Source organism: Cebus imitator, unplaced genomic scaffold, assembly GCF_001604975.1.
Source record: "Cebus imitator isolate Cc_AM_T3 unplaced genomic scaffold, Cebus_imitator-1.0 Scaffold156, whole genome shotgun sequence".
Lineage (NCBI taxonomy): Eukaryota > Metazoa > Chordata > Mammalia > Primates > Cebidae > Cebus > Cebus imitator.
This window is the reverse complement of record NW_016107471.1, coordinates 3,878,360-3,900,151: the sequence shown is the minus strand read 5'-3', so window position 1 is coordinate 3,900,151 and position 21,792 is coordinate 3,878,360.

The window sequence follows — 21,792 nt, the reverse complement described above, 5'->3', positions numbered from 1 at the left end:
CTCACTTCCTGAGGGTGCTATTTAGTCTCAGGGCGTTGGAAACTGTCTATACAATTTGACAACTACTAAATTTATATCTTCATTCAGAACTTCCTCATTCTCTCTTGACTTATATATCTGACTGCCAAATCTCAGTGTGCTGACTTGAATCTTTAATAGACCTCTCACATTTAATGTTTCTAAAATAGAAACTGAATTATCTCTGTTCTCTCCAAACCTGGCACTACCATTCTTCCAATTGCTCAAGCCAAAAAAATTGGAGTCATATTTTCTTTCCCTTATATCCAAAATTGAAATCTTACATTAAGAGCAATTACATTGAGCTCTCCCTTTAGAATGTATCTAAAACTGACTACTTCTCTTTACCTCTACTGCTAGTCTTTTAGTCTAAGGCATTAACTTCATGGTATCTGGAGCATTTTTTTTTTTCAAATCCAATTATAACATTTCTGACATACATTACTCCCACATGGCTGTCTAGTTCACTATGCGAGCCTTAAACTATGGTCTAGTAAGTCCTCCATAATCTCCCTTCTGTTTCTTTAACCGTATCTCCTAAAACTCATCTTCTTGTTTTCTGAAGTCAAATACATTTGTATTTATTGTATACTCTTCTTTCTTCCTTCATATATTTGGAAGCCTTGTTCATTCACTTTATTTAGGTCTTTTTCAAATTTACCTACCCAGGAAGTCCTTTCTTGAGCATACTTTCCCCAACTTCCACACACAATTTATCGCCTTTTATTATTACACATAAATTTCAGTAAGTTTCTCCTGCTTTGTCCTTGACTTAATGTTATGTCTAGGGAAATTGACTTCCTTCTCACTATAAATTATTTCATGGTACACCAGGTGAGGTATAAAAATGAGAAATCAGTAGTCCTAGAATTAGAACTTGCCAGCCCCACTTGGTTATGATGTTACTCTTGAATATCTACCCCTCAAATTCTGAATTCTGTTAACCTTCCTAGATTTCAGGGATCTGCCAATCTCTCTCTATTCAGCGACCCTTCCAGGACTCGCCTACCTTCTTTCATCCCCTGACTACTTATCGGATAATATAACAACACTTTGTGCCACTTGCCAGATCTCTATACATATTAAAATCTAGTATTTTTATCTGTTACACTCAGACTTTATAAACCATATTTCTGGTTGTTATTGTCAGATCTTGATACATTTTAAATTATATCCTATTACAATATTGCATATTTATTCCAATAGGTTAATATATCACATCTTTTAGAATAGTTGTTATTTGGAGACTTAGCAATAAAATATTCAATCTCATGTCAACATCTAAATTTATTATACTTTGCTATATTTATTTTTCAGAGGACTTTTCATCCTTTACATCCATTTATTCCCATATGTATCACTAAAACTAATGTTCCTAAAGCTCATACTGAATAATTTACATGATTATATCAAGGATTTTTCTATTAAAATTAGTTTCATTTGGTTTTTAAAAAAATATTTTGAGAGAGCAGTTATTCTCAGAAGCTAACTAGTTCCTCCCAAAATTTGGTAGTAACTATTATGTTGTATTATACTGTTTGATTTAAAGTGAGTTGGAATTGAAGCAAATAAAATAATTGTATGTTACTTAAATTAAAAATGCAGTATTCCAATATAAATTTATATTGCTATAGTTCAAGAATTCTCTTATTGAATTCATTTGAAACATTCAATTAGAACAATGTAGTAAGAGGCACTACTCAATTATTTCCATGTTTGAATATACTGCTTGAAAACATATTTTTAAAAATGTCTTACTTTGACATAGTCCACATTAATGTATACATTGCCCATTGATGCCTAGCTCCAACTTTTAAATTTGTTTACATATTTATAAATTTGAAGACCAAAAAAGGTAATATAAGTACTATAAAATAACAACTCATTTTATACTCGTTTATTACCTTCATAATACTAAATTATGCAAAAACGCAGGTCTTTTGTAATTTAACTGGATTAACAAAAGAAATAAATAGCAGAAATGAAAGTGAATATCAAATACAATATTCAAGCAAATAATTAAAGTAAATGGTTTGTTGTAAGTCTCCCCAAAGATACCAAAGTCCTGAAGGTCATGCTGATTAACATGCTAAAGAAATATAAATTAGTGGTGTGATTCTACTAAAGCTAATGGGTTACTAAGGTGTTTTTATACATACAGTAGCAGCATAGATGGAAAATGAAGCATTCTAAATTACCAAAGTGAAGAACAACACACAAGGGTTAGGAAATACTAAAAGCAGAGGTCTAGAGTAAGTCTGAGGCACTGGAAAGACAATATATATCAAAAAATAATGAATAATTATTTCCAAAGTATATTCATAATTGAACAAAATATGGGATTAGGGAAAAATGAAAAATACTTAAACATATACCAAAATATTCTGACAGTAAGGATAGGTACACACCAGACTGATTTTAAGTTGTACAGTGAAATTGCCCAGAGAGATTTTAACATAGCTGTTACATTTTAAGGTAGCTTTATTTGATGATACAATTGGTATACAGTGCTTCCAGAAATGCTAAGATGTTCAGTAAACTGTTGTAGGTATCTTCCAAGACTATAATTATTAAATTTAAAAAATAGGCACATCACTTGGCATTTAATAAAAACTCTTTGGCTTGGCATCTATTTTAAACTGTACCTCACTCTTCTTAATGAGCATGAAATATGTTTGGAATTCCAAAAAATAAAACTCAGAATTTAGAATCAAAGGGTGCAATTCTGAATTCCAGTTGAACCAGCCTTTGCACTCACCATGGCCATAGCATAAAAAAATAAAGTTAATTTTTAACAAGAAGAAAGAACCTAGACATGCACACTCAAGGAGAGAGACATATATTCAAGAAGCCAAGGCCATGACCACTAATTAAAAATAAATATAAGTGTCTCAACAACAACACGGGTTTGAACTACCCGGATTCACTCGCACATGGAGTTGTTTTTTAACTAAACACAGATGGAAAATGCAGTATTCACAGTATGTGAAACCCACTTATATGCCTAATTTTTCAAATACGAAGGTTCTGCAGGGCCAACTGCAGAACTTGCCTATGTGTGGATTTCGGTATAAGCTGGGGTTCTGGAATCAAATTCTGAGGCTAATGAGGGATGACTGCACACTTAAACTTCAAGAAAATATTTTTTAAAAGCAAGCTTCCAGCCTTTGTGATATAAAATTGATAGAAGAAACATAAGTTCTTCTACATAAATCACAAAAAGTCTCATTTTTTAAAATGTGTTTTCAACAAATGCATAAGATAATGAATTTAACATGATTGATAATGGTATATGTTTAAAACCAGATAGATCAGGAAAATCATTGTTGTAAGACTCAGAGAGGAAAAGCAGAATTTAGAAAAAGGATCTCAATCACTAGAAGAGACCCTAGCCCTTTCATTCCAAGGTTAATGATTACAAGTACTTTCCACATCAGAGAAAGTAGAAATTGGTATCAGAAACCCAGTCTACAGATGCACAGTTGTTTACCATTATGCCTGAGTAGAAAACATACATATCACTCATTCCTTAATAGGTTCAGTTATTGCTAACAAATCTTTTTATCATCTTCAGTAAATCCTAAGTTTAAAAAAAGTCATACTCTCCAGGTGTTGCTATACAAATCTCCATGAGCTAGATTGTCCATTCCCAAAATACAGACCGAATTGAAAAAACAGGTAAGCAATACCCCTTAAGAAGATCAGCTGATACAGGTTTAATTTTGTTTCAATGAGCCTCGAGTGACAAAATAAAGATTAGTAATAAAGTTTTGAAAATATTCAAAAATCCTGGAAAGCTTTATTTATAATACCAACTTTCAGTATTTAATCCTGGAAATTTTGAGATTATAATTATGGGATGGATTTCTTTAATGTCTATTATATAGTTCTCATTTTTTGTGATACAAAATTAAGACATAAATATACATAGTTAAAATCAAAAGTCACAATAGGGAATTACCTTAGGATTAAAATATCTATTTCTAGTCTGTTCAATAAATATTAAATTGAACTATAAGAAATTGTCATTTCTATAGGTTAGAAATAGTTGAATATTGGCAATTTCATATTGTTCAACTTAATATTCATCAAATCACTTCTGTGTTTAGGAATCAGTTCTAGTCGATGAAGATATAATGTGAGTCAAACTAAAGTCTGACATGTAAGTAAAGTAATCTTTGCAGTTTGGGGAGCCATTCTATGACTGCACTGAATAACTACTGTCAATCCATCTATCCATTGGTTCTTTCATACATTCATTCTACAAATACTGATTTGGCACTTAATATATGCCAATTATTTGCTTAGTTATTGAGACTACATTACCAAAATAAACACAATCCCTGCCCAAATAAAACTTAAACCTTAGTCTGAAAAACAGACATAAAGTTCACAACAGTTTAAGTATATTTATTATGAAAAGTACATTAAAAAATAAGTGCAAGAGGCTTTAGAAGAGACAACCAGAAAGATCTTCTCTAGTTTCTGAGATTTCACGGCTTGTAAGCTGAAGTGCTGACTTTTGACACCTCCCAATACAGCAATGAAGGAACCTGGATATAATAATGTTTAATATCCAATGTAGCTTAAACTAAGTGTTTTACTAGTCTTATCATAACAAAGCAGATAATATTCCAAATCTACATTTACTGATTAGGATCTGAATCTTAGTGGGTTATGTGATTTGCTCAAGAACACAAAGCTAGTAAGTGGTGGTATCAGAATTTGGACCAGCAGTCTCCCCCAAGAACCTACCTCATTAGCTTTTGCTTATGTCACCTCCTATAGCTCAACCCTAATTTATCTGCCTGACCTAAAACTCCAGGACTAATATCCATAGCTCTAAGGCATAACTCTCCTAAAAAGTATCCCCAGGATTTTTCAGCTAAGCCTTTCTCATTGCAAGCAGAGATTAAATTGGGAAAAGCAAGACAGGAGAATGTTAACTATTAATGGCACAATCAGTCAGCTGAGGAACAATTGAGGATAATGTGATTCAAGCAGTTTACAGCTCTACTCACATTATCCTGTGAAATGTCATTTGAAGTTCCCTTTCAGTTTAGAAATGGTATGTGAAATTCAATGCTTATTAATTAGAACAATCTTTATTGAAGACCATAAATGCATGCTCCAAAGCGCTAAAGCTTACAAACAGCTATTAAACAAGGGCATCACAGGTTCATGATTCCTGTTTGTGGACAAACTGATTTTTTAAAAGTCAACTCCAAATGTTAGTAGACAAGTTTAAAATTTAAGAATTAAGTAGAAAACACTTTGTTAAATCTTTAAGCAGATGTAATGTCATTTGACCAGGTGAAATACATTCCAGGACACTTGACAGAAATTCTTTCCAAGTTATTAATTTCATGGCAAATGATCATTTACTTCTTGTCCTTATCACTCCTGATAGAAAGTGATGTTGCGAACACTACCATTTATTGTACTTAGTCCAAAATGTAAAGTAACATTTATAAATAGCAAATCATTATTGTAGTTAACATCAACTATAGAAGGTAAAAATTTGCTTTACTGCAAATTCTCTCTTCTTTAATATCTACTTCTTAGTGTGGTTAAGGAAGAGAGGCATAATCCTGGTTATTTTTCCCCCAAGCCTTGTTGGTAGAAAGCATTTACACTCTGTCCAGAAATCACAAATACATTTTATAGATATCCTCATCTATATGTAGCTGCTACGGTAATTGCAGAATTCATGACATTATTCATGAGATGAGAGAGTTCCCTGACCCCTTTTGTGGGACTTGCAACAGGGGCATGGCTTGCTTGCCTGGCTGCCATGCTCAAACTCCTTATGGGAGAGGAAGCATGCAGAACTGGGGCAAGTACTTTTGTACTCTAGCCCCACAGTAGCATGTAGGGATATGTTACAATTAACGCTCCTTTAGCAGTTGCCATCCACAGATACCTAAGTTTTAAGCCAACTCAGTGAAGAGTCAAGGTGACAGCCTTTTATAGCCTAACTTCTGGGTTCCTGGGGTCCTTGTCCAGTGTTCAGGAGAAATCAGGTCACCCGGACTTAAGGGATGGTTAATGAGGGGATTTTATTGAGTGATGGAGGTGGCACTCAGTGGGATGAATGGGAAACTGGAAAGGGGGTGGAGTGGGAGGATGATCTTCCCCTCCAGTTCAGCCATCCCACAGCCAGTCTCCTCTCCCACCATCCCCAAACAAATTCCTCTTGACATTCAAACACTCATTTTCTTCTCTCTTTCTCAACTGAACAGCTCTGCTTCTCTGCCGCTCTTCTGCTCATCTGCTTTTGGAGCCTGGGGTTTGGGGTTTATATGGGTACAGGATAGGGGGGTATGGTGAGCCTAAAGGCAACATTGGGCAAGAAAACAGGAATGCCTGTTCCCACTTAGGGCCACACATTTCCAAGCCTGAGGATGGGGCCGTTGCCTTGGAACCCTCCTTTTTTACCCTGTATTTCCCTGCCTCCTGTCCATATCATTCAGAGTATCTGTATAGTGAAATGGGCAATTATTTGTAGCATACTAAGAGAAATGTTATCATTGATACGTAGTAGATGAGTTTATATATGACATAGGTTTCTTTGGTTGCAAGCAACAAAAACCAATATGGAATTTTTTTATGGAATATATCTTTGGAGGATATAGAGGAGTTCACAGGGTCAGGGGAAGGCAAAAAAAAAAAAAAAAAAAAAAAAAAAAAAGCAGGCTTAAAACTGACAAGAAGCAGACAACAAATCTTACCAAACTTTAAGTTACCATTGCTGTTACTAATATCAAATGCCAACCGATTGTTCTGTTTTGAATTATTCTATTTGCCATTCATATTCCTCCTGAATAAACTTATTGAAAAAGCTTTGATCATAGACTTCTGTATTTTACCTAAGAATCCTAGTAAAATTCCAGTAAAAGAAGCCTCCAAGGAACCCTTTCACTTCTGGAGTAGGAAAATTTGATTTATTGCATTAATAGGGTTGCACGTCATGGTCAGTCCTTCCCTCAAAGGAAATTTGGATGTAGATCCAAAGGACGAATGAACATTGGCTGAAAGAGGATAAGAAAATTATTTTTTTTTCCCCACTAAACTACAGATATGCATCTCCTACAACCCAGTAATACCACCCCTAGTTGATCACCAAAAATGAAGTGTATACATAAGTTCCCAAAAGATATGTACAAGAACATTTGGGGAAATATTTTTGGTAGTAGATAAAAACTGGTAATTATGGAAATGGCCACAAATAGCAGAATGGATAAGCACTGCATGCAATGACATAGAAGAATTTCACACATGTAATGTTAAGCAGCAGCAACCAATACTAAAAGTACCCAGTGCATGACTGTTATCAAATGTACCATAGGCAAAACTAATCTTAGAAGTCAAAACTGATATTAGAAGTCAACATATGAGTGACTCTTGGGAAGGTCGAAACTAGTGGGGTACAGGAGAAAATTGCTGGGGTGCTTCTGATGACCTGTGTCTTGATCTGCATGTTGCTAAATGGCTGTGTTTAGTTAGTAAAAATTTATTCACCTCTGTATCCTTATGATTTGGGCATTTTTCTGTGTATGTTTATATGTGTCTGTGTATCTACATACAAAATTATGTAAAAGAAATATAGGGGCATAAATTATAGAACAAAATTTAAAAGAATTAAAGGAATTTGTATCTCCTTTAGAATGCAAAAGTAGCCAAACACAAAATAGAAGCAGCACAATATTCGTATTAGTTTTAATGTGATATTAGTTTTAATGTGATAATAAATGTGAATCATTTACATTTTACTGCGTTTGCATCCATGCTCTATGGAGTTAGCCAACCAGGGTTAAAATCTCAGCACTGCCATTTACTAATCATTTAATCTCTAGTAAATTAATCTCTATAAACTTTCATTTCCTCATCATTAAAATGTGGGGACTAATACCTACATAAGATTTTAGATATTGTGCAACAAAATAATATATGTAAATGGCTTAGTATAGGTTCTGACACAGTTAGCAATTACTGCTAATGCTGTTGAAGTGCTTTAACATATATTTTCTGAAACTCATTATAATCATAAGAGGTGGTCATGCGAGGTGAGATGTTGTGCAGTATTCTCCACAATGTGGGACAAATACCCACTGGTAGCACACAAATTGATTTCAGATGGCATACAGGCCTGGCCTTAAATCACACTGAATTGCACAGTAAGAAAATTGTCCTCTTCCAAAGCTTTTGATTACATTAAGAAAAGTTCACAGTTTGGTGCCAGTATGTCTTCAAACTCCTTCTATGGCTTGCTAAGCTCCCATTTTAACAAAGAAAGTGCAAGCTTTAGGCTAAAATTTGATGACATTGATTTAGTTTTGGTCTTGTGCTGTGCATGTGTTTTATGAACACCTCCCACTTATGCCCAAAAAATAGTGATTATTCATTTCATTAACTATAATTTACTTATATAAATTTATGTAGATTAAAAGGGAGTCAAAATATATTTAGGATATAGTAGAATATTTGGAATACAGACAGAAATGGTAATTTGTGATATGTGACCTGAAATAAAATGAATTTATGATGGAAATCTTATGATAATATAATCACTTTGTTGAGTTATGAAGACCCCTTTGTCAGAATATGGTATATCCTCCAATCTACAATTCACATATTACCTAGAAATCTCTCCAAATGACTGAAATTTCTCTTGAAAATGCAAATTCTAACTCAGAAGCCACAGTTGCCCAGGCCACAATGCAGGAAATAGCCTACTACCAAACCACACCAAATGAAGGTTTATGTTGTCTTAGTCCCTGATCAATCCTTCCTTCACCTTGTGGAGGTCAAAACAACAGTTATTAGGGGAATACAGAAGGAGAAGCCAATATTTCTTTCCATCCCTTTCCCCTCTTTTCCTGTAATTTCTGGTCTAAAACAGATCCCTGCACCTAGAGGTAGGTAATAGAAGAAGGAGAAAAGATTTAATAGATGCAAATTTGCAGTTTAATTACAGGTGGGAGATATTCTAATTTCCGGGTTGAGATTATATGCAATTTGGAAGGGCTACTGGTCTGAGCAGGAAACTGAAAGATTTAATGGCATTTTAATACAGAGGAAAATTTGTGTACTGGCAAAGTTTTCCAGGGATGGTAGAAGTTAGAAACAGTTGTGTCTTGATAAAATCATGAGTGTGCTTATTAGGTATACTGGTTTATATTAAATAAGAAATAAAATAAAATTACAATGAACCTCTCATGGGCTAATCACATGAATATGTAGATAACATTTGCTATATTTACCTAAACAATATTTTCTTTTGCAGAAATAACCAGAAGGACACACAATAGAATTTCCACAAACAGAAGAGCCACTCTCAGAAATGCTACAATTTTTTTTTTAAAGTTGTGATTGTTACAGGTAGAAATAAAATTAGAAATCACAAACTCAATTCAATATTTATCTTTTATATGAAGTTATAATATATAGATCATAAATCAAATAATATGTTTCAAAAGATTTAGTAAGGCTTTGTGTCATAAAATAAACACAAGGTAATTCAGAGTGGAAACTTCATTTCCTGTTCACCTATAAACTGCAGTGAAAAGCATAACCACATATTTCAAGCCCACAGTTTGAGTGACTTAGAGCATTTTTATCATCTATTTGTCTGCAATCAAAGCCAGTGTGCTTATATCTATATGAGCTGCTCAAATAATGTTTCATATTCAACTAATTCAATCTACAAATATTCTGAATACACACATTTCAAACATTTCTCTTGCTAATGGCAGGCAAACAACTAGACACAAATGTTCACTGCTCTCAGGAAACATTGAACAATTAATAACAACTATGACCAATGTCACAAAATGGTAGAAACCATGAAAGTGCTTCAAGCAGTAATATACAGTTCCATAAGAGAATGAGGGAGGGTAAGATTGCTCATTACTTTTGTGAACAATTAGAAACTTACTCACTGCAACAGTTTTAATATGCTCTTAAATGATAACACAAAATTTCAAGGCCGGGCATGGTGGCTCATGCCTGTAATCCCAGCACTTTGGGGGGCCAAGGCAGGCAGATCACGAGGTCAAGAGATTGAGACCATCCTGGCCAACACCGTGAAACCCCATCTCTACTAAAAATACAAAAATTAGCCAGGTGTGGTGGCACGCACCTGTAATCCCAGCTACTCAGGAGGCTGAAGCAGGAGAATCGCTTGAGCCTGGGAGGTGAAAGTTGCAGTGAGCCGACACCGTGCCACTGCACTCCAGCCTGGCAAAACAGCAAGATTTTGTCTCCACCCCCTCCCAAAAAAAATGCAGTACTGATAAAAATATAATGTTTATATGACACTAAATAATTTTAAATCTATTTTGGCATTATTTTAAAATGTGTTTCTGCTCTGTTTTAGAGGAATCGTTAAAAATTTTTGTTTTCCATTCTATGTAATGTCACAGAAATTTTAGTAACAGAAATGTACACCTTTATCTTACTAGAGCGCACCCAGGCGATTATACTAATCCTCATTCTAACTTTTCCAAGTGCTTCTGTGTTATTTTTGTTTTGTCTTGTTTTTTTCTTAAATTTCCTAAGCATATGACTATGATTAGCCCAAGTCTCCCCATCCATTTCAGTTACAGAGTCAGAAGATAAATAAAGAACTAGACAAACAAACATCGGCTGAAAATATCTCACGGGAGGTATACTTTTAAAAGGTACCCTGAGGCATACCGGGAGTTTAATTTTGGATTTGAAAATACTACTTCAGAAAAGCAACATTGTTTATTTAGAAGAAAAATGGAAAGTAAAGAACAATGGGTTAGGTGTAGACCAAAACAATCTGCAAGAAAAATAAGCCGAAAAACATATTTCCCCAGTCTATTACAAACAGTAACAAATATTACTAAATCATGCTAAGGAAGAAGCCTTTCTATAGTGATTTTCTGCAGATGTCAGCTGTGGCAGGCCACTAATTTATGTTCCAAGAAATAAAGAAGAATGGAGGGGTTTATCTGAAGAATTTCTAGGCTTGATGTTTATGCTTTCTTGGAAAGATTCCCAATTATTTTGTATGCATAAAGAGTCCCTCCAAACACATACTCAAAGTAATCTTATCTGTAATGTGAAGGCAGTAATGATCTGTAAAGGGTGAATGCATCACTATGGTAATAACAAAATCCACCTGGGCCACTCTTCTCATCCTCCCACCATGCTGCCCCCACACAGTCAGCACTTGCTTTTCTGTTTCTCTTAATGGTATCACATTTCTCCAAGCCTCCAAAGTTGAAAACAGCTGTTAAGAACACAGATTTAAAATTAGAAAACTACCTGGGGCCTACTATCACCAGCTGTTTAGCTTGAGCAAACTACTACACCTCCCTCACTGTTCCTCTCTTCTCTATGCTATAGGGATCACATCTGTCTCACCCAGTTGTGTGGTTTTCTTTTTTTAATCACAGTAACACAAGTAACCTTAACTATAGTAGGCATTCATTATTTGCCCTTATTTATTCTTATCTCTTCCTTCTTTTTCTTCATTCTATCACAAAGACATTAGGAAGTAAGGATCAATAGCCTTAAACTCCATTCCTTTATTTCTGCCCCCTAGTGTTCTACCTTTCCTGGTCACAGACTGTATGTCAGGGTCCTCTAGAGGGACAGAACTAATGGAATAGGTGTATATATAAAGTGGAGTTTTTTAAGGAATACTGGCTCACATGATCACAAGGTGAGGTCCCACAATAGACCATCTGCAAGTTGAGGAGCAAGGAAGCCAGTCCAAATCCCAAAACCTTGAAAGTAGGGAACCTGACAGTGTAACCTTCAGTCTGTAGTGAAGGTGTAAGAGTCCCACAGCTGAAGAACTTGGAGTCCGATGTTTGAGGGCAGGAAGCATCCAGCATGGGAAAAAGATGAAGGCCAGAAGACTAAGCCACTCTAATCTTTCCACATTCCTCTGCCTGCTTTTATCATAGCCTTGCTGGCAACTAATTAAATGGTGCTGACCCAGACTGAGGGTGGGTCCACTTCTCCCAGTCCACCGACTCAAATGTTCATCTTCTTTGACGACACCCTCACAGACACAACCAGGGATAATACATTGCATCCTTCAATCGAGTTGATACTCAGTATTAACCATCACACAGACCTACACTCTACTCTCATAAAAAAGTTCACTTTTTGTACACCTCCATCTCTGCTGTCAGTACAACCTGTCCCTTCCCCCCTCTGTGATGCCTACCCAAATGTGACACCCCAGATCCATGAAATCATAGGCAAATATACTATCCAGCGCAAAATATTTTCAGATGGGGAAGCTTAGAATTACTAACCTATCTGGTAAGCAGCATCTTTTTATTCTGAACAAGATTATTCTCTCTTCCTAACCTAAGGAATATAACTTCTGTCAGTACCTTTCATTGGGAGTTCCATCAGACTTTCACCCACAGAAGCCCTGGTGCTTATTTTAAAAAAGAAAATCTGAGCAAAGGTTTGTGGACAAAGATTTCTTCTTGTGCTGTACATCTCAGTATGTGTGCTCTAAATGCTTCCTTTTTTTCTTTTCCTCCCCCACCTCTTTTCTCCTTTCTCTACTTCTTTTCCTTGTCCTCTTCTTCCTGTCTCTTCCTATTAGACCCTGTGGGTAGAAGATGATGTTATTTCAGATGATCCTAACTCTATTTAGGTAGAGCAAGGTGTATTTGGCTTCAGAAATACCATCAGTCACCCAGCACAGCATCTAGAAATTCCTGTTCTAGATTAATGACATAAAAATAGAGCAAGATACAAACATTCAGTCTGTTTGGATAAAGGGAATATAACTGTTTCTATTTTGACAGCCTTAGAATGACTAAAACCATTCTAAGAGGAATAAAGCATAAGGTATTATTGCCAGTCCTTACATCACTTTTAGAATAATATGAAAATGTTCCAAACTCGCTTATGATGATAAAATTGAACATATGAAGAAAGTATCTCCTTGGCCTTAGGAAAAGGAAACTCATTTTTGTTTGCTGATAGTCCAGACTTTGCACTTACTAGTTCATTAAGCACTATATAATAAGAAAGGACGTGAGGCTAAGATTTGTGTAGAGGAATAAAAGGGATCTTGAGAAACAGAGGTACGAAGACCTAGTAGGAGGGTTACTAGTTGGAATTCCAGATGGCTACAGAAAGGGAAGGAATCTTAGAAGAGCATTTGGAGGGTATGTGTGTGTGTGTGTGTGTGTGTGTGAGTGTGTTCAAATGCATGTTTGACCTTGTAAAAGAGGAGAGGAACTTAAGCTGAATGTGAACTCATTAACCAAGAGAATGTCCATCACAAAGAACACTGTTTGGTTGCTAGAAATGATGTATCAGAGTCCTCAGCAGCTGACAATTTCGCTTTACTTGAGTGGGACTATGCCATCAGGTCTATCCTTAGACCTTCATAAAGGAAAAATTGGTCACTTCCTCACAGATCACCCCATGACTACCCGACAGAGAAAGCTGAGATACATCATAAAACATCATTCTGACCATATCTGATTTCACTCCCTGTGCACCCAGAGTGCCCAAGCCCCAAAGCAGCCCCTAGCAATTAGGAAGACATTGGGAAGAAATTATCATACCTTTAACTAGAGAGCTAAGTTAAATAAACTCATGTAAGGATAATGTAAATCTGAGATGTGCCATTCCCACAGCCTCTATCCTAGCAGTCCTTGACGGCTTGCTGAAGCTCTTCCTCCAAGTCAATGTGTGTGAAATGTAGGTTTGAGGACTTTGAGGTCATGCAGACTTCTATCTGAGGCTAAATAAAAACTCAGCAATCCTTAAGAAGAAACAAGATACAGCAATCTCATGTTCTAATAATTCATCGATTATATTTCATCAATGAGTTATGTTAGTATTATTGATACTGGGTCGTATCAATAATTCATGCATATCTATTTTGATTTTCCCCATCACCAAATTCTCTCAGAAAATGCATCATCAAGGCAGAGCGTGGGAGAAGAACACTGACCTTCATTGGTGATTGCAGATTTGTATTATTTCAACAACTTGTTTTTCTCTTTATTCTCCCCTTTCCTACTTTGCTTGGCAGATTGTGAGCAAGCCTAGAAAATCCTCACCAGTCACATTGTGATTCCCAATGCCTCCCACACCACCACTCTACTGACAAAGAACCAGTGTTCGATAGAGTGGTTGCACGCTGCTGGAAGCATGCTAATCCTTAACCTAAATGCTATTACATAAAGTTAACAGCACTTAAATGCTGGCATGAAGTCAAGAAATCTTATGTTACATAATAACAGAAGAATAAAGGAAGTAAAATGAAGTTATTTTTCTTAGTACATGCACTAACATGTTCTTAACAAAAGGAAGAAAGACTCATGACAATTGCAGTCCTGATTTCTGCAACTGGTTATGGAGTTGTAGCTGGTATTGATGACTACTACTTCCACTTCCCATTCTGTATTCCCCCTTGCCTTCTGCAAGAACCTCAGTGGGTCACATTTTTTTACCTGGTGCAGTGACCCAAACCTTCATTCCTGAAGGGCCTGTGCCATCTGTAGTCCTTCATGGATTGGGTCATTGTAGTTTCCCATTGACCTTAATCAGGGCATGGTTATACTAAGAGATGCCCTGTTGGATCTCCTGCACTTCACACATACTGTTCCTTACCCCCATTGTGGAGTCGTAGGCTGATTTAATCTTGATAGTTCAGGTCAATCACCACAGCCAACACTGTAACTCCCTTCTTAGGCTGTTGACTGAGAGCCCAAATTGGCCAGGTGGCATCTTAACTTCCAGTTTAATGTAATCATTGTTGTGTCTCCTGGTGGCAACATTCCTCTCTCTGGAACTAAGACCTCTAAGTCAGCAGAAGGTAATATCACAGTAACAGAAAGCAAAAATGTTGCTAGTGGGTCACCAGTAATATGGACAGGAGGCTGGAGTCCCTGAGGAGGGCTCCACCCTTAAGCCTGGACCCCCCAGCCCTAAATAAGAATAGGCATTCCTGTTTTTGTGCCTAAGTGTTAGGTTGATTTTTGGCCCACCCCATCCCACCCCCATCCTGTGCCTATGTAAACCCCAGACCTTAGCTGGCAGAGGGACAAGCAGCTGAATGTCAAGAGAAGCAGCAGCAACTGAGTGTTAGAGACTACAAATAGACATGGCTAACATCAGACAGCATGACTTTGGTGAGGAGCCTGGCCAGAGATGGCGGAGCTTCAAGAAAAGATCACCTTCTTCCTGCACCATCCCCTTTCCAGCTCTCCTTCCTCTGAGAGCCACTTCCACTGCTTAATAAAACCTCTGCATTCGCCATCCTTCAGAGACATGTGGCCTGATTGTTCCTGGATGCTGGACAAGGACCCAGGTACCAAAAGGGTAGTATGTAAAAAGCTGTCACCCTGACTCTCCACTGAGCTGGGTAAAGGCAGGGTATAAAAGGCTGTCACTCTGATTCTCCACTTAGCAATCCATGGACAGCAACTGCTAAGAGAGCGTCAGTTGTATTACAACCATAGACACATGATGGGACCAGAGCCCAAAAGCACTTGACCCAGCCCCAGCATCCACTCATCTGCATGCCACCCCTCCCAAAGGAGTTGGAGCACCACAGTCAAGTAAGCAAGCCATACCCCTGTCACAAGACCCACAAAGGGAACTAGAGAATTCTACCTTGTTACTAGAGGTGATGGTGAGTGGTGCCACTTCCACTTTCACCCCTTGATTCCTGGCCCCATAAATCCTGACTATGGAAGAAACAGTACCATATATTGGATGCTGATTCAGAGCACACACAGCCTTCTGGGAAACTTTGCCCCAGACCTGTAAAGCATTGTCAACTAGTTGGCTTTGTAATTGTGATTTTAAAAGGCCATTCCACCGTTCTATACATCAAGATGCTTCAGGATGATGGGGAATATAGTAAGAACAGTGAATTCCATGAGCATGTGCCCACTGCTGCACTTCTTTGGCTGTAAAGTGAGTGCCTTGGTCAGAGGCAATGCGCTGTGGAATACTATGACAGCGGAGAAGGCATTCTGTGAGCCCACAGATGGTAGTCTTGGCAGAAACATTGAATACAGGATAGGCAAACCCATATCTGGAATAAGCATCTATTCCAGTGAGAACAAATGGCTGCCTTTTCCATGATGAAAGCCCAATATAATAAACCTGCCAATAAGTAGTTGGCTGATCACCCCAAGGAATGGTGCCATATTGAGGGCTCAGTGTTGGTCTCCACTGCTGGCAAATTGGGCATTCAGCAGTGGCCATAGCCAGGTCAGCCTTGGTGAGTAGAAGTCCATGTTGCTGAGTCCATGCATAACCTCTATCCCTGCCAGCATGGCCACTTTGTTCATAGGCTCATTGGGCAATGACTGGGGTAGCTGGAGGAAGAGGCTGAGTGATACTCACAGAATGAGTCATCCTATCCACTTGATTATTAAAATGATTCTTGGCTGAGGTCACCCATTGGTGAGCACTCACACGAGATACAAATCTCTTCACAGTTTTTGAACATTCAAAGAGGTCCCTCAACATACCTCTTTCCCAGATTTCTTTGTCATCAATTTTCCAGTTGCGATTCTTCCAAGTCCCTGACCATCCTGCCAAACCATTGGTTACAGCCCATGAATCATCACACATCTGACCACTTATCTCTCCATGAAAAGTGCACCACTAGGTGCACTGCTTAAAATTCTGCCCACTGGAAAGATTTTCCTTCACTGCTGTTCTTCAGCAATGTCCTAGAAAGGGGCTGTAGTGCTGCAGCTGTCCACTTTCAGGTGGTGCCTGCATATCATTCAGAGCCACCTGTAAATCGGACCCTTGTCTTCTGTTCCTTTGTCAACTGATCATAGGGAACTCCCCATGAGGCCATCCATTCAGACTGGGGGAGAATAGGCAGGGTGACAGAAGTGGAGACTATGAACTCAAATGCTTATAGTCTCCAGTCAAATGCTCAAATGCTCATAGTCTCCACTCCTGCCACCCTGCCTACTCATGTAACTTACTTGTGCCTTCAGGACCTGCCCAAGCCTGATCATGTATATATCACTTCCATTTGATGATGGAATGCTGCTGTGCATGCCCAGCTTTGTGGCTAGATGAGTCAGAAAGCAGCCAGTTCATGATACATGGTTTAGGTCTCATGGTAACTTGATAACCCAGAGTAGAACGTTCAGTCTCTACCAAAGCCCGGTAACAGGCCAAGATCTGTCTCTTAAAGAAGAGTAGTTTTCTGCAGAAAATGCCAGAATCTGGCTCTGAAATCCAAGAGGCTTCCATTGTGGTTCACCTTTGGGGGCCTGCCAAAGGTTCCAAATAACATCCGTATCTGCCACTGAGACTTCAAGCACCATGGGATCTGTTAAGTCATGTGGACCAAGTGGCAGGGCAAATTGCACAGCAGCCTGGACCTGTTGCAGAGCCGCCTTCTTTTCTAGACCCCACTCAAAACTGGCAGTCTTTCAGGTCACTCAATAAATATGCTGGGGTAACACACGAAAATGAGGAATGTGTTGCCTCAAAAACCTAAATAGGCCCACTAGGCATTGTCTCTCTTTCTTGGTTGTAGGAGGGGCCAAGTGCAGTAATTTATCCTTCACTGTAAAAAGAATACCTCAATAGGCCTGACATCACTGGATCCCTAGAAATTTTACTGAGGTAGAAGGTGTCCCTGAATTTTAGTCAGATTTATTTCCATCTCCTGGCATGCAAATGCCTCACCAATAAGTCCAGTGTATTTGCTACTTCCTGCTCACTGTATCCAATCAGCATAAGGTCGTCAATGTAATGGACCAGTGTGATATCTTGCAGAAGCAAAAAGTGATCAAGATCCCTCTGAATAAGATTACAACACAAAGCCAGAGAGTTGATAAACTCCTGAGGTAGAATGGTAAATGTATATTGTTGACCTTTCCAACTGAAGAAAAATTGCTTCTTGTGCGCCTTATGGTCAGGAATGGAGAAAAAGACATTTGCCAAAACCACCTCTGGTACAGCAGCTGCAATTAGAGTCACCACTTGGTTAAGCTTATAATAATCCACTGTCATTCTCCAAGATCCATTTGTCTTCTGCATAGGCCAAACAGGAGAGCTGAGGAGGGATGTGGTAGGATCACCACCCCTGTGCTTTTCAAGTTCTTGAAGGAGGTACTAATCTCCACAATCCCTCCAGGGACGTGATACTGTTTTTGATTTACTATTTTTCTAGGTAGATGCAGCTATAGTGCCTTCCTTTTGGCCTTTCCCATCATAATAGCTCTCACACTACCAGTCAAGGAGCCAATATGGAGGTCCTGCCAGCTGCTAAGTATGTCTATGCCAATTATGCATTCTGGCACTAGGGAAATGACCACAGGATGAGTCTGGGGACCCACTGGACCCCCTGTAAGTCAGACCTGAGTTAAAACTCCATTAATTACCTCACCTCCATAAGCCCCTACTTTTACTGGAGAACCACAATGACATTTTGGGTCCCCTAGAATCAATGTCGGCTCAGAGCCACTGTCCAGTAGTCCCCGAAAAGTCTCATTATTCCCCTTTCCCCAGTGCACAGTTACTCTGATATAAGGCCAGAGGTCTCCCTAGGAAAGGATGGGAGGAAAAATTAACAGCATACATTGTCAGTAGTGTAGCAAGGTCCTTCCTCAATGGGAGTCCGCATCCCCTCTATTCAAGGGGTTCTAGTCTGTAAACTCGTCCAAGTCTGGAAATTGATTGCAGGGTCATAGTTCTCTATTTTTATAGTTCAAATTAGTCTTTGCTTCACTCAGCCTGGAATTTTTCTGCTTATATAATAAAGAATTCAGTAGGCTTCCTATCAATTTCACTTCTAGGAACACTGTGATTAATGAGCCAATGCCAGAGCTCCACACTCTGTTCTTCAGCAATTTCCTAGAAAGGCTGACTACACAAGTCAGACTATTCTGATGCTGCTTTGCCTGTGCTATCCACTACAGTAGCTACACTGATTTTGCCCTTGACAGTTGAGTGCTGCCACTTGGCCCCTGCCACCTTGGGATACAATTATCCCCATAGTGTTTAAGTTTTCCAATTGAGTGACTGTGATTCCCACTGTAAGATCTGGCACACAGACAAGAGCAATTAGAGAACTCTATAAAGATGAAGGTGCTCCCATCACAAATCTGTTTCAGAAGGTATTGATGAAGACTATGTCTTCTGCATCCTCCCAGCTGGGATAAATAGGTCTAAAGGGATGAACCCCCCCTAGCATTCCAATCTCCCTAAGCCTTTGGATCCCTTCCTCTACACTAAACTAAGGAGATCAAGCATTTCCAGCTCACTCAATGGGTCATCTTTTAATCCATATTTCAGCTAACCAAGAAAATAAACTATTAGAACCTGTTTTTAACTCTCTGCACTGCAACATTAAAAGCAGAATCCCTGCTTAGTGGGCTCGTATCAATAAATTCAGGCTGATCCAACTTTATGTTCTTTCCATTATCCCACACCCTTACTATTCATTCCCAGGCCTGTTCTCCAGATTTCTGCTAATGTAAATTAGAAAACTCAAGCATGTCTTTTGGAGTGTAGCACACCTACTTGTGGGTCACACTCTGAACCTCACCTCTTGGGGCCTGCTGCGACTTTAGTCTAGTTATAAGTCTAGAAGTAAACAGGGTTGTTGAGGGTGGGTCCTGAGAAGAATCAGCATTGTCTTACCTGGCAACTGCCTTGGGGGAGGCTATCACTGTTGCCCCAGGCTTGCAGTGTTAATATCCTCAGACAAAGATGGAAAGGCTTAGTACCCAGATTACTTAGTACCCAAATCTGTATTCATCAGAGTTCTCTAGAGGAACAGCACTAATAGGATAAAGGTATTTATGACAGGGGTTTTATTCAGGAGTATTGACTCACTCATCCCACAATAGGCTGTCTGCAGCATGGGTAGGAGAGATGTTGCCACCAGTGGGGGGGTGAAGATAAGGAGGTTATTTCTTGTGGCAAAACAGGCTCATCCGAATTTAGGAATTCAGTATCCCTAGTTTCATGAGGGTCCTCCCACACATCCCCATTCAAAGCTGCGGGGTCCCAGTCTTTTCCAGTCAATGACCTCACGTTAACAGTAGACACCTGGTGAGGCTGAGCATGCACCTTTCATTGCAGGTCAGCCATTTGCATGATAAGAGCTTGTGTATGGTTTTACACAATTCCAGCCTTTTGTCTGCAGGAGATAAGACTCTTATTCAGTGCAGTCTTAGATTTGAATTCAGCTCAGTGTGTGCTTCTGGAGTTGGGAGTTAGAATCCCTGAGTTCATTGTGTTCTTTCATCACTGTGTCCCGCTAACTTAGGAGTAACCAATGAAGTTCATTATATTCCCTGGTTCTCCCCATATGGTCAAAGGTGCTATGTATAGAGTCACTGAACTCCTTGCCTCTAATGAGTGGTAAATTAGGAATATCAAATGTATTTATTTTGCATAATTATCCAAACAGTTTATGTCAAGGACTATGTGTTCTCTGTACTATTAGAAGTAGAGTCCTTAGAATCTTTGGGTCCAATCAGATTGAGCAGCCAACTCCAGAAATCCCAAAACCAACTACAGAAATCCATCCTTAATATTATGTTCCTCTGGCTGGGGGTGGTGGCTCACACCTGTAATCTGAGCACTTTGGGAGACCAAGGCAGGCGGATCACCTGAGGTCCGGTGTTCAAGGCCAGCCTGACCAACATGGTTCTCCATCTCTAATAAAAATACAAAATTAATCTCCTAGCTACTCAGGAGGCTGAGGCAGGTGAATAGCTTGAACCTGGGAGGCAGAGGTTGCAATGAGCCAAGATTTCATGCCACTGTACTCCAGCCTGGGCAACAAGAGCAAAACTCCATCTCAAAATAAGAATAAATAAAATTATGTTCCTCTAGAATTACTTAGTACCCAAATCTGTATTCATCAGAGTTCTCTAGAGGAACAGCACTAATAGGATAAAGGTATTTATGACAGGGAGTTTATTAAGGAGCATTGACTCAGTCATCCCACAATAGGATGTCTGCAACCTGAGGAGAAAGGAAGCCAGTCTGAGTCCTCAAACTTCAAAAGCAGGTAAGCTGACAGTGCAGCCTTCGGTCTGTGGCCAAAGGCCCAAGAGCACCTAGCAAACCACTGGTGTAAGTCCAAGAGTCCAAAAGTCCAAAAGCTGAATGTTTCAGTCATCTCTGCTCCACTTCTCCCATTCTCTCTTGAACCCAACTTAGCGTTCATCTTTGCTAGTCTAGTAAAACAATAGTTGATGAATTTGGCCATTATCTCCATGTTGCTGGAAGATGGCTGGTTTTTTGGTTCTCATTTGTTTCAGCAGCAGAGTTTGACACAGTTGATCATGTTCTCCTTCTTATAGCAGTTTCTTCACTTAGCCCCCATGATGTCACTCCCTTTTGGTTCAACTATTTAATTGGAGAGTCCTTGATCTACTCTGCTAGAATCTCCTTATCTTCTCAAACTCTAAATTTTAGAGTGTCTTTGGGTATAACTTTTGGGTTTGTCATCTTGCCTCATAATGTTATATCATCTATATTCTACTAACTCCTGATTTATATCTACAGCCCTGTGCCTCTCCTTCACGATTTTACTTAATGATATAAATTATTTTAAGCCTCTTCTTAAATCCCAGCTACTTGGCTGAGGCCTCCCATGTATATAATTTGCCATGTGATTTGTATACAATTTTCCATGTGACTTTAAGGAAGTTATTTCACCACCCTAAGTAGTTTTACACCTAATATTGAAAATAATATCTACATTTAGGGTTGTCTTAAAGTGAAATTCCTTAAGTGGACATATTTTTA